The sequence below is a fragment of the Lethenteron reissneri genome, chromosome 40 (genome assembly GCF_015708825.2).
Source record: "Lethenteron reissneri isolate LAM-NWPU_2019-01 chromosome 40, ASM1570882v1, whole genome shotgun sequence".
NCBI classification, from domain to species: domain Eukaryota; kingdom Metazoa; phylum Chordata; class Hyperoartia; order Petromyzontiformes; family Petromyzontidae; genus Lethenteron; species Lethenteron reissneri.
Genome location: NC_083818.1, coordinates 945,871 through 961,168, shown reverse-complemented (window position 1 = coordinate 961,168; position 15,298 = coordinate 945,871).

The following is a 15,298-nucleotide window of genomic DNA, read 5'->3' as shown; positions in this document are numbered from 1 at the left end:
TGAGTGTTAGAGACTGAGCCTGAGTGTTCGAGACTGAGCCTGAGTATTAGAGACTGAGCCTGAGTGTTAGAGACTGAGCCTGAGTGCTATAGACTGAGTATTAGAGACTGAGCCTGAGTGCTAGAGACTGAGTGTTAGAGACTGAGCCAGAGCCTGAGCCTGAGTATTAGAGACTGAGCCAGAGTGGTAGAGACTAAGCCTGAGTGCTAGAGACTGAGCCTGAGTGTTAGAGACTGAGCCTGAGTGTTAGAGACTGAGTGTTAGAGACTGAGCCTGAGTGTTAGAGACTGAGCCTGAGTGTTAGAGACTGAGCCTGAGCCTGAGTGCTAGAGACTGAGCCTGAGTGTTAGAGACTGAGCCTGGGTGTTAGAGACTGAGCCAGGGTGTTAGAGACTGAGCCTGAGTGCTAGAAACTGAGCCTGGGTGTTAGAGACTGAGCCTGAGTGCTAGAGACTGAGCCTGGGTGTTAGAGACTGAGCCTGAGTGCTAGAGACTGAGCCTGAGTGTTAGAGACTGAGCCTGAGTGTTAGAGACTGAGCCTGAGTGTTAGAGACTGAGTCAGAGTGCTAGAGACTGAGCCTGAGTGTTAGAGACTGAGTCTGAGTGTTAGAGACTGCGCCTGAGTGTTAGAGACTGAGTCTTGAGTTTTAGAGACTGCGCCTGAGTGCTAGAGAATGAGCCTGCGTGTTAGAGACTGAGGCTGAGTGTTAGAGACTGAGCCTGAGTGTTAGAGACTGAGCCTGAGTGTCAGAGACTGAGCCTGAGTGTTAGAGACTGAGCCTGAGCCTGAGTGCTAGAGACTGAGCCTGAGTGTTAGAGACTGAGCCTGGGTGTTAGAGACTGAGCCTGGGTGTTAGAGACTGAGCCTGAGTGCTAGAGACTGAGCCTGGGTGTTAGAGACTGAGCCTGAGTGCTAGAGACTGAGCCTGAGTGTTAGAGACTGAGCCAGAGCCGAAACGCGACTAAGAATACGGGCCTTAGTGTTAGAGAATGGTCCGTGGAAGTCGATGCTACAGAGCTACCTCTGAGATTCGTTAACCTGACCTCTGACCCACCACACAGTAGCGGGGAGCAGCAATCTCCCAGCCGCTCTGCATGACAACCATCAACCAACCATCAACCCAATGTGACAGTCAAAACAATATCTTTAATTCCCAAGAGTTGGATTGTAGGGAAATTAAATGAAAAAAAATCATAAACTAATTTTATGAAATAGAATAAAAAACTACTCTTACGTGATGTGATTTTTGTGCAGTCACTGGTGACCATCTGTGCTTTGAGAAACCGGTTTAATGACAACCCAGTCTATGTGAGTCTATGGGTCTTCATGTAAGTTTATGGGTCTCTATGTGAGCCTATGGGTCTCTATGTGAGTCTATGGGTGTCTATGTGAGTTTATGGGTCTCTATGTGAGTCTATGGGTCTCTATGTGAGTCTATGGGTCTCTCTGTGAGTCTATGGGTCTCTATGTGAGTATATGGGTCTGTATGTGAGTCTATGGGTCTCTATGTGAGTCTATGGGTCTCTATGTGAGTCTATGGGTCTCTATGTGAGTCTATGGGTCTCCAGTCTGGCGACTAGAACCCTGATTAGAACCCATCGATCTGCGCGGTACCAGCTCAGTGTCTCAGACCTCTGAGCCACCCAGGCGATATGAGGGTGGGGTTGATGGATCACCTAGAGATGGATGTTCGTGTGTTTGTGTTTGGCATCCAGTTGGGGCAACGGTGGTGTCGAAGTTCGTGCTGTACTCCGAGACGGTGGAGGGCAATGCACCAAATATCCATCCACCTCCGCATCGCATGGTTGGCTACGTACGGTGCGAAAGAAGTTCAAAGTCCAAGTCTATGCTCCTCGCCTTCAGCAACCTGCCCTGACCGGCGTGGGGAAGTCTGGTCAAGAAATAACCCCCCGCAACTCGCGCGGCGTAGGGAGGGCCCTCATCCAGCAGTGGAGTTAGAGAGACGGCTATGTCACGCGTCTCAGCTCGTAGGCCCCTTCTCAAAAATGAAGTCTTGAGACTCAGCGGATTAACAACCGACGGTGAAGCGCAGTTCTTCGTTTCACCGCCGTCTTTTTTGGTCACAACTCGGGCGAATGGAACATCGAGTCGTGTCTCAATGTCTCAGTGTCCCAGTGTCCCAGTGTCTCAGCGTCTCAGTGTCTCAGTGTCCCAGTGTCCCAGTGTCTCAGCGTCTCAGCGTCCCAGCGTCCCAGCGTCCCAGTGTCTCAGTGTCTCAGTGTCCCAGTGTCTCAGTGTCTCAGTGTCCCAGTGTCTCAGTGTCCCAGTGTCTCAGTGTCTCAGTGTATCAGAGTCTCAGTGTCCCAGTGTCTCAGTGTCCCAGTGTCTCAGCGTCTCAGTGTCTCCCGAGACGACCATTGTGAACCCGCTGGGCCACCTCTCTTATTTGTATCTTCCTTCACCTCCTTCTCCAGCCTTACCCCCCCCCCTCCCCCTTCAATTATCCCAGGAAATGAGACTTCTACCGCCCGTCTCATCCCCGGCCACTCAACTCGGTCCCACCACCACCTGTTCCCAGGCGCCCCCGCCACCGCTCCCTCCCTCACTCCACCCTCTCCACGTGCAGCTCCCCGTGTCTCTCAGCCTCCCTGTCGACCTCCCTCTGTCTCCGTGTATCTTGTCTCTCCCCCCTGTCTGTGTCCCTGTGGCTCCTTCCCTCCGTGTCTCTCCCGGTCTCCTTGTGTCTCCCTGTCTCTCGCTCACTCTATGTCCGCATCTACAAAGCTTTTCTGTCTCTGCATCCCCCGCCCCCCCCCCCCCCGGAATTTCAGCTTCCCTCCCTCGTCCCGGTCTCTCTCCCTCTCTCCACCTCCCCTCCTTGTCTCCCCGTCTCATTTTACTTCTCGCTCCCTCTCTCTCATGTGTGTCTCTCTTTCCCTCCCTCCTTTGTTTTCCCGTGTCCCTGCGTACGCGTGTCTGTGTCCTCGTGTACCTCTCCGTGTCTCTGCCTGGTCACGCCTGTCTCCCTCCCTGTCTCCCGTCTCCACAGGTCTCTACCCCTCTGTCTCTCTCTCTCTGTGTCTATCTGTGTCTCGGTCTGTCACCTCGTCCACATCCTCGTGTCCCACACGACCTCGCGTGGACACAGCTGTGCGCACGAGATCCTAATAATTGGACGAGGAGACTTCAAAGCGAGGAGGAGGTGGTGGGCTAGGAGGAATCACGGAGAGAGGCAGGGAGAGGGCAGTGATGGCGATGATGATGAATGTCTCGGCCTCGCTGTGCGCTGCGTTGCACCACTATCCGAGTAGATAACCTCGCATTCAATAAACCTTCAAAGCCAGGGTGAACATCCGACTCCAAACGTATTTAATTAATTGAACGAGGTTAAACTGATGGAAAAACAGCACAAATACAGCATCTGTTAATACTTGGAAATATCAATACAATGAATGAACACTACAGCATCATAACATTCTTTTAGATAACATGAAACTCAACAATAGATCCTGGATGGACCAGGCACCTAAATTAGTACTGAATAGCTATACAAGAGAATAAACTACTATGTTAAGTAAGGGCACATCTGTGGGGGCCGTGGGCCCCCGGGGTCCCTCCCGCCTGCATCCCCTATTCCGTTTACGTTGCCCCACCTCCCTATTACCCGCTACGGTTTCGCCGGCATTCGAACGCGACGCCCCTACTGTTACAGCCTCGCGCCGCGCTCCCACGCTGCGAGCATACGTGCGCACATCATCGTCAATCAAACGCCGTGCTCGCCGTATAGCCCTGTGCGGCACGTTACCAATGCGCATCCGTATCCGACACGTAACGAACGTATGCACACACACACACACCGCTCCGTGCACTCCAACTCCACACCGACTACGCCAGTTATGATCGCGCACCTGTATCTCACACGGAGTGAACACACGCGACACCCACTCTCGCACCGCTCTGCGCAGCGCTCCCCCTAGGCGAGCCGCAGCACTACAGAATCACTGCGTACACACGCGCACTCACACGCTCACACTGCACGACAAGATCACGCGAGACCACGCTTCGCTATTAATGATTTATTACCTGGTAACTAATGTTGAATCCGTGAGTCGACGAGGCTGGCCTATTCCACTAAACCTGTACCTATTCCCTATTTATCAGCTATTATCCTACTTCACCTCCCCACTCACTGTTTGGTGCCCGCGGAGGTTCGCTGCTCTCTGCGCTAACAGCGTACCTCGATGCGTCGCACGGACGTTCGGGTCGCTGGCTGGAGCTGCTGCTGGTCCGCTGGCCTGGAGAGAAGAGAGCGATTTCCCCTTTGCGCCCCCCTTTTTATCCTCCCTACCTCAAAGGGATGCTGCGCTGAACAAGTGGCTCGTGCACCTCGAGCCCGCGCACGGCGGTTCCGGGCGCTTTTGATATGCTAATCAGTGAGCGGCGTTGGCGGCGTACATCCTAATTAATCCCTTACCCATCCTAACAATGGGGTCTGCGCGCTCAAGCGTAATGTTCCCAAACCCTCCATGACTATCCGCCAGAGCCCATGCGGTCCCGCTATTTATGCTGTCCCCCCCCTCCTCCGCCTGTCTCGTCGACCCGTGGGGGTGTGTGTGGGGGGAAATGCGCCTCCACCGCGGTGGCCGAATGCCCCACGCCGCGACCACACCATATTAAGGCTGGTCGCAGCGCCGCGGCGCAACGTAGCACGGGGGAGGTCGTCCAATTCCCTGATCGCCGGAAACCGTGAGAGTTAACCCCGATAAGGGTTTCTCGGATAAAAACCGGTCGGCCAGGTGACCTCCCCGTCCAGCTCTATGGGCGGGGGAAAATGCGTGCGGGTGTGTTCGTGTGAGGTGAGGTGAGGGGGACGCGGGGTTGGCTCCGCTGCTTGGTGGTGGCGAGGTCGGGGATTTGGGCGCCTGCCGAACGGCTTCGTGGCGGCGGCATCACACATCGTGTAATCATCATACTGCAGCCTAAATGTACAGCACTACACATAATACTGAACTGTGGATGAGATATATCGTCATCCTTGCTCTCAAGATCGCAATAAGGTTACATGGGTACAAGTCTGACTCGACTAATTCAATTACAAGTAACATTCACAATAAGGCAAGTGGCAGGCTTCGTTGTTAACTAGGCCTCATATTTATCATAACAATTTAACAGCATTATAAAGGCATTTACAGCATTATAATGGCCATTCTAATATTATAACAGCATTCCCAGTATTATAAGAACATACACGAACTTCGAGACAATGCTTCTTAAAGTCCCACAATGAACAGTTGCATATTTCTTCACGGGGACGCTCTTTGTGCCACCATTTTGTACTCTGTGTAATGGCTGACACCCTGCCGCATGGCTGAGAGGGAATCTTAAATCGTAACTTCCTGGTCACGTGACTAACCGCAGCATCAAAACAGGAAATTCCTGTGTACACACCCCCACATGTGCCGTGAGGCAGAACAATGAAGGTGGTGATCGGAGTCGCTTCGCCAACCAATGGGACCGCCGTCAACTCCACGTGTCGCCAGGCCTCCCCCTGGTCAGGCTTCACGTCCGCATCATCAAGCGCAACGACGATAGCCCACAATGAGCACCGGGGGTGAGCGTGGCCCTCTCCCTTGGATGGGCGAGTCGGCGTCGCCTCGGCTTTGGTTCCACATCTGACCTCGACGCTCAAGCGCAGGCCGAGATGACGCCAAAACGACTGCTTGTTGACACCGCCGTCTGGGCCTGATTCGGGCCAGACGGCGGTGTCAGATGACGAAGATGATGGTGACGGTGGTGACGACGATGATACTGATGATGACGATAATGATGATGATGACGATGATGATGACGATGATGACTATGATGACGATGATGATGACGATGATGACGACGATGACGAGGTCCTCTACGGAAGGGGAGACCAGCGCGGGATGTCACAGTAAACCTTTGTGATGAAGTCAGACCACCTGATCCCAAGGATACGCCATTGCCCGTGTGCATGGAAAGCCTCGAGATGATTGCTGGGGCACGAGCAGAGTGTCCAGGTCTCTGAGATAGGATCCAAGCGTCATGAAGGTGGTGATGGTGGTGATGATGAGTATGACAATGGTAGAGATGATGATTATGATGATGATACTCAGGCAAATGGTAGTGGTGCTGACGATGGTGATCTTGGTGATGATGATAGTGATAATGATAGGGATGAAGATTGTGACGACGACGACGATGATGCATGTTTTAATAATAAATAAACCCGACAAAAATGTCCACGTTTACACAAACAGTATTATTTTCCATGGCCCAATGTGTGGATCAAATTCTGATCGATTGATCTCCTGCTGCTCACCGGTGGCTCGAGACTTCTTGCCTCTGCATTCAATACCAACGTGCGGCCGACGTTTTGCTCCAACTGTTCTGATCTCCCTCGTTCTCAAGTTGATTTGTTTTTTTGTAGTTTAGTATCCAGGTGAGGGACAGAGAGAGAACTCAAGTGGCCAGAATTCGCGCATCGTTTGTGACCGTGATTAGCACGGTTGGCTGCGTACGGTGCAAACGGAGTTCAACATACAGGGACTCCTTTACTTACGAACGAGTTAGATTCAAGAGGTACTGTTCATAAGTCGATTTGTTCGTAAGTCCAACTTTACTTCTGCCGATTCCAAACGTGTTGTGGTGCTTGTACACTAAACATGGGGAATGGCTTTAAAAGTTGTATAATTTCCTGTAGATGCCACTGGTTCTTCACGTTCTGCAGATGTAGATACCACCACTGCCATCTGGTTGAACTTACGACTCTCGGTCCAAACAAGAAAATGGAGGTATGGACAGGTTTTTTCGTATCTCTGAAAGTTCGTAAGTCCAGTGTTCGTAAGTAGAGGAGTCTCTGTATTTACAAACGTACGTGCGTACGTGACCTTGAGCGTCAGTCTGCCAAGAGGACGCGATGGTGCGGCAGCTGTGAGTCATTTACAATGTTATTTTGCAAATTGGGACGCGGAAGCTGGCACACGATGGCCTACTCTTGTCGATGACATCAGGGCATCTTTAACATCCACCGTGAGGAGTGCACTGGAATCAACTCCCCCCTGTACAATGAGCAGACTCAACACTGCCCATAGACTCAACACTGCCCATAGACTCAACACTGCCCATAGACTCAACACTGCCCATAGACTCAACACCGCACAATAGACTCAACACTGCCCATAGACTCAACACTTCCCGTAGACTCAACACTGCCCATAGACTCAACACTGCCCGTAGACTCAACATTGCACATAGACTCACATTGCCCATAGACTCACCACTCACTACCCATAGACTCACACTGCCAATAGATTCAACACTGCCCATAGACTCAACACTGCCGATAGACTCACACTGTCCCCGTTATGTGAGCTCACGTCATGTGCCTTGAGCGAAGGTGTTCGATAAATACACTGTGTAATTTATTTTTTGTTCCTGGGTAGTAAGTGTTATTTCCTAATTGCTTATGCCTCATAAGTACAGAAAATGGCTATTATTCCCCACAAACTTTGCTTTTGTAACCAGGACAGTGATATTTTGAAATTGACCTATATAACAGAACATTCCAGATAGATTTAGTGGTGAGTAAACTTGGAGTAGCTTCTAGAACATTCTAGAACTTTCCAGTAATATAAATAGTAGTATAAATACAGGGACCCTAAGCCCACCAGTTCAGTTTAGTTCCATCTGCCTAAGTGGATACATATCTGCATTTTTCTGAGATAGCATCAAGAGTCTGCAAGCATCCGGCAGACGCATTTTGCTATGTCTGCGGCCAATTTATCAAGACAAGAGTGAAAAAGTACTCTGTGGAAGCATCTGCTAAGATGTATGAGGCCAACAAGGCATATTTTGGCATGCCTGTCGGGGATCAAGACAAACCCTAGGCACCTCATTTCACCTGCGAGCAATGCAAAAAAACTCTGAAAGGTAAGATGGATAATTTGTTAAAAATGTAAAAATTGTAAAAGTTTTACATTTTTAAATGTTTAACAATTTTCAATGTGATTGAAGAAAAATATCAAATATGAAAAATGTTGCGAGAATCTCTTACACATTAATCATGGGTGATATAAATGTATTTTTGGAGGATGGTACAGAGGGGAAAAGAGAGCCATGAAGTTCACTATTCCAAGAATTTGGCGGGAACCCACTGACCACTCAAGCAACCGCTACCTCTGCATGGTGGACCCTTCCAAACGTCGGACTGGCAAGAATGCACCTGCTATCACATATCCGGACCTTCACCCATCGCCCCGGTTCCACACTGCCATGAGCTCCCCATACCCACTCCTCCGGAGAAAGAGCAGCCGTCTTTAGAAGAGAGCAGCAAGTCAGAGAGCGAGGAAGATGTAGATCCAGATGACAATTTCAGAGGTGGAGCTGAGGAGAGAAACCCATATTATCCCAACCAAAAATACCTCAACGACTTGATCAGAGATATTGGTCTCACCAAGTCCAATGCCGAGCTTTTGACGTCTAGGCTCAAGCAGTGGAACTTGTTGGATAAAAGTGTGCAAGTCGCAGATCAGAGGAAGCGTCACCAACCTTTTGCAACTTCACTCGTCAAGATGGGCTCTGCTTCTGCCACAATGTGACCAGTCTGTTCGAGGCAATCGAAATCGCATGTAACCAGAATGAGTGGCACCTCTTCATTGACAGCTCATCCAGGAGCCTCAAAGCCGTGCTGCTCCATAATGGTAACAAGTACCCGTCTCTTCCCCTGGCTCACTCAGTGCACGTCAAAGAAGATTACAACAGCATCAAGACCTTGCTGGACGCCTTGAAGTATGATGAGTATGGCTGGGAGGTCATCGGAGACTTCAAAATGGTGGAATTCCTGATGGGTCTCCAAGGCGGTTTTACCAAGTTTCCCTGCTATCTTTGCCTTTGGGACAGCAGGGACACCAAGGCGCACTATCACAGGCGGGACTGGCCACAGCGGACCGAGTTCTCTGTAGGGAGGAACAATGTCAAGTGGGAGCCACTGGTGGACCACCCCCCAGGTGCTGATGCCACCACTGCACATCAAATTGGGCCTTATGAAACAATTTGTCAGAGCTGTAGATAAGGAGTCGGCAGCCTTCAAATACCTTCAAGACTTCTTCCATAAGCTGTCTGAGGCAAAGGTCAAAGCCGGTGTCTTCGTCGGACCACAGATAAAGAACATCCTGGAGTGCAATGAATTTCCCAAGAAGCTCACTAGTAAAGAGAAAGCGGCTTGGAACAGCTTTGTTGCAGTGGTTCGTGGCTTCCTGGTTGAGAATCTGGTGAAGAACTATGGCACAGTGGGCTGTAGGATGTCCCTCAAAGTCCATATCCTTGATGCTCATCTTGATAAATTCAGGGAGAACATAGGAGAGTACTCGGAGGAGCAAGGCGAGCGTTTCCACCAGGATATACTGGACTTTGATAGTGTAACGAGAACATGATGGGAGAACACATTTGGGGGCTGATTCGTAAATCTCGAAAAACTACTCGCTTCTTTTTTCGTCATTTTTGTATTAGTTTAGTATAAATACATGTTAATTTTGATTCATGTTGTTTTTTTCTGACTTTATGTGAACAAAAATACACAAATTTGCCCGTTTTCTCATTGAAAATAGGTAAATTTCAAAATATCACTGTCCTGGTCACAAAAGCAAAGTTTGTGGGGAATAAAAGCTATTTTCTATACTTTTTAGGCATACGCAATTACGAAATAACACTTACTACCCAGGAACAAAAATTGTGTTACATAGTGATATCGATTAGATTCGCAAACGCTGTGGAGTAATCTACTGTGAACACCACAGCACAGTATTAACCAGGGCTGCTTGCCGGATTCACACCGTGATACCGCTACAACAAACTATTCTTTTTATTTTACAGGTAAGGCGCCACTGAGCGGTGTCGCTCTTTCTTAGAAGTGACCTGGTCATCACAAATGATAGCGCAACGAAGTGGCTTATTACGTGGAAATTTATAGCAGCCAAATACTCTGATTGCGTGTGGTTGTTGATTATAAATGTGCAAGAAAAAACCGGAGGACCCGAATAAAATTCCAAGCGACCACGGGGGGAGAGAGAGAGACACCGCAAACTCACAATATAGAGCAGGCGTCCAGGTTAGGATGTAACTCTCGACCTCCTATATACCAGGCGAGGTAGTCAACATCTCCTAGCCACCCTGGCGACCGCGCTGCCTTTAAGCCGCCCTTTCAGGTCGTGAGTGACTGCTTTGTGGAGATTTACATCGCAGCACGTTCGTCAATAACCCCATGCCCTTAAAAGGAAGAATAAAAACCACGTATATGTGCATTGTGTAGGCGATGTTATGGGCAATGGTCCTTGCTTACAGCCCGACCTTAAACAGGTGCTCGCCTACAGCACTTGCCTCAAAAGCGTGTTAAAGCTAGAGGAGGATCTTGGTCTATGTGTGTGTGTGTCTGTTTGTGTGTGTCTTTGTGTCTGTGTGTCCGCCTTTATAGGTGCTCGCTAACAGCACTTGCCCCAACAGCCTGTTAAGGCTACACGGGGGTTCTTTGTCTGTGCCTGTGCGTGTGTGTGGTGAGCGGCAGTGGAGCAGCTCGCGCGCTGCGCTACGACCCCGGCGACCCGAGTTCGATTCCCGTTCACGGCCAATACCAGTGGCGATTATCCGAACCGGTCCTGGACCTCCCCTAGGTCTACTAAGCCTCAAATGAGTACCTGGTGCGATCGCCACTATGGAAACAAAGGCGGCTGGGCGTGGTGTTGGCCACCGACCCCCATCGCGTGCCTTTCTGACCTTCACTCGGAGCAACTCGCTAACAACTCTTGCTGCAACAGTTCATTAAGGCTACAGTGAGGGAAAAAAATATTTGATCTCCTGCTGATTTTGTACGTTTGCCCACTGACAAAGAAATGATCAGTCTATAATTTTAATGGTAGGTTAATTTGAACAGTGTGAGACAGAAAAACAACAACAAAATCCAGAAAAACGCATGTCAAATGTTTTATAAATTGATTTGCATTTTAATGAGGGAAATAAGTATTTGACCCCCTCTCAATCAGAAAGATTTCTGGCTCCCAGGTGTCTTTTATACAGGTAACGAGCTGAGATTAGGAGCACACTCTTAAAGGGAGTGCTCATAATCTCAGCTCGTTACCTATATAAAACACACCTGTTCACAGAAGAAATCAATCAATCAGATTCCAAACTCTCCACCATGGTCAAGACCAAAGAGCTCTCCAAGGATGTCAGGGACAAGATTGTAGACCTACACAAGGCTGGAATGGGCTACAAGACTATCGCCAAGCAGCTTGGTGAGAAGGTGACAACAGTTGGTGCGATTGTTCGCAAATGGAAAAAACACAAAAGAACTGTCAATCTCCCTCGGCTTGGGGCTCCATGCAAGATCTCACATCGTGGAGTTGCAATGATCATGAGAACGGTGAGGAATCAGCCCAGAACTACACGGGAGGATCTTGTCAATGATCTCAAGGCAGCTGGGACCATAGTCACCAAGAAAACAGTTGGTAACACACTACGCCGTGAAGGACTGAAATCCTGCAGCGCCCGCAAGGTCCCCCTGCTCAAGAAAGCACATATACATGCCCGTCTGAAGTTTGCTAATGAACATCTGAATGATTCAGAGGAAAACTGGGTGAAAGTGTTGTGGTCAGAGGAGACCAAAATGGAGCTCTTTGGAGGAGGAGGAATGCTGCCTATGACCCCAAGAACACCATCCCCACCGTCAAACATGGAGGTGGAAACATTGTGCTTTGGGGGTGTTTTTTCTGCTAAGGGGACAGGACAACTTCACCGCATCAAAGGGACGATGGACGGGGCCATGTACCGTCAAATCTTGGGTGAGAACCTCCTTCCCTCAGCCAGGGCATTGAAAATGGGTCGTGGATGGGTATTCCAGCATGACAATGACCCAAAACACACGGCCAAGGCAACAAAGGAGAGGCTCAAGAAGAAGCACATTAAGGTCCTGGAGTGGCCTAGCCAGTCTCCAGACCTTAATCCCATAGAAAATATGTGAAGGGAGCTGAAGGTTCGAGTTGCCAAACGTCAGCCTCGAAACCTTAATAACTTGGAGAAGATCTGCAAAGAGGAGTGGGACAAAATCCCTCATGAGATGTGTGTAACCCTGGTGGCCAACTACAAGAAACGTCTGACCTCTGTGATTGCCAAAAAGGGTTTTGTCACCAAGTACTAAGTCATGATTTGCAGAGGGGTCAAATACTTATTTCCCTCATTAAAATGCAAATCAATTTATAACATTTTTGTCATGCGTTTTTCTAGATTTTTTGTTGTTATTCTGTCTCTCATTGTTAAAATAAACCTCCCATTAAAATTATAGACTGATCATTTATTTGTCAGTGGGCAAACGTAAAAAATCAGCAGGGGATCAAATACTTTTTCCCTCACTGTATACGTCTCTGTATGTACGTGTGCGTGTGTATGTTTATGACGCGTGTGTGTGTTTGTATACGTGTCTGTATGTACGTGTGCGTGTGTTTTTATGCGTGTCTGTATGTACGTGTGTGTGTGTATGTTTATGATGCGCGTGTGTGTGTCGTGACGGCGTGGAGTGGTGCGTGGTTTGTATATCAAATGGCGATATTTGATTATGTAAAGTGGCGGCTCAAGTTTGAGTTCTTACTAGGAGCGCTCCCTCCTCCTCCTGTCTCTTGCTTTGGCAGAGAAGAGCAAACAACACTTAGGATGCCTAATTAATTGGCCCGGATCAATTTAATTGATTAAAACTCAGACTCGCCCACTCACTCATTCACTAATGCACTCACGAACATTCCATTCAACCACGAACTCATTCACCACACTAATTCATTCATACACTCACTCATCCATACACTCTCTCGCTCACACTCACCAAACTCATTCATACACTCACACATATTCACCAAACTCATTCGTACACTCACTCGTGCATTCATTCACTCATTTACTCACGAGGGGGTGGATGGCCAGAACCACGGCCGACCGCCTTTGTCTCCCCATTTTAAGACACACCACACACACACCACACACACCCCACACACACATACCCACCACACACCACACACCATACACACACCACACACCACACACACACCCACCACCCCCCACACACACACCCACCACACACACACCCCACACACACACGCCCCACACACCACACACCCCACACACACACCCACCACACACACTCACACCCACCACACCCACCCACCACACACACCCACCACACACCACCACACACACACCACACACACACACCACACAGACACACCACACAGACACACCACACAGACACACCACACAGACACACCACACCACACACACCACACACACCACACCACACACACCACACCATACACACACACCACACACACACCACACAGACACACCACACAGACACACCACAGACACACCACACACACACACCACACCACACACACCACACACACACCACACACACACAAACCACACCACACACACACCACACTACACAGACCCACCACACAGACACACCACACACACACACACCACACACACACACCACACAGACACACCACAGACACACCACACACACACCACACCACACACACCACACACCACACACACACCACACACACCACACCACACACACACAGACCACACACTACACAGACCCACCACACAGACACACACACACCACACACACACCACACCACACGGACACACCACAGACACACCACACACACACCACACCACACACACCACACACCACACAGACACACCACACAGATACACCACACCCCACACACCGCACACACACACCACACACCACACACCACACACACCACACACACACCGACCACACACACACTCACTACACACCCACTACACACACACACACCACCCACACACACACCACACACACTACACACACCACACCACACACACCACACACACACACTACACAGACCCACCACACAGACACACCACACACACCACACACAGCACATACACACACGAACATTGCCTGTTGATGATGATGATGACGAGGTGGGTGATGTTGATGTGAGTGATGCGGTGAGTAGTGATTTGGAGATATGGGTTGGCTGGCTGATCGTGTTACGGGCTGGGTTTATTATTATGATGATGGAGTTGTTCCTGGGTAGATGATGTTGATGATGATGATGTGGCTATTAACGTTCGTGATGGCGATGAGGTAGGTAGGTGATTGTTTTGATAGGGTGGTGTTGTTGAAGATGAGAGGATGACGAGGTGGGTGAAGATATTTATTATGCTGTTGGGTAGATGATGATATTGATGATGGGGTTGGTGATGGTGGTGACTACGATGTTATTGGGTGGATGTTGATATTGTCCATGGGGTAGATGGGAGTGGTGATGGGGTCGGTATATATTGTTGTGATGTGGGTGACGATACTAGTGATGGTGGTGCATGCTATTAGTGATCGTGTGGATGATGCTTGATGGCTATGGAAAGGTCGGCAGTGATGATGATGGGCTCGGTATGGGATGCTGGTCATTGGGGATGGTGGCTGTGGGGGGAGGGGGATGATGGGGGTGGTTAGTCCTCTGTGTGATGTCATCGCACACCCCTCCCTCTCCCTCGATATAAACCCGAACTCGCCTCCCGGACGCCACTCAACTGCGGGTTGGTGTAACAGGAGACGGTTCACAACAGTCGAGAACGAGTTCGGAACGAAGTGCGGGGGGTGGGTGAGTGCGGAACAGATACAGCGTTGCTGCGAACACAAAAACGGTCAGGATTGCAGAGCGAGTTCAGAACAAATCACATTTTCGTTCACAACGAATGCGGGTTTTAATCGGTTCGAAACAGAGGCATTGTTCTGAACAAATTATCGTCCTTTTGCTAAGTTGATAAGGTTTCCTGTGAGCAGCCAGAGACGCGTTCGCAACGGGTAGATACATTTTTTTGTAACGGATAAGATTCGTTCGTAAGAGACGGTTCCCGAGGTTCGGAACAGGACATTGGGGTGGTTCGGAACAGTTTTGTTCGCAACGGATCGCGACGGGAAGAGAGAGCAGATAGAGCGAGAGGAGATAAGATACGGGAGAGATAAAGAGATAAGAGAGAGAGTTGAGAAGAACTGAAGAAGACTCCAGTGATCTCTTTGGAAGCATTTGGGCCCGGCACACGCCGTCGCTGTCCACTCGTCCACAATGCGCCTGCCAGCCCTGGCCCTGGCCCTGGCTCTGACCCTGACCCTCTGCCCTGCAGCCGCGTATCCACTGCTTCTTCCGCGACAGCGACTACTGGAGCCAGGTAAGCGATCCTCACCCCAACCCTGACCCTCACTCTCAC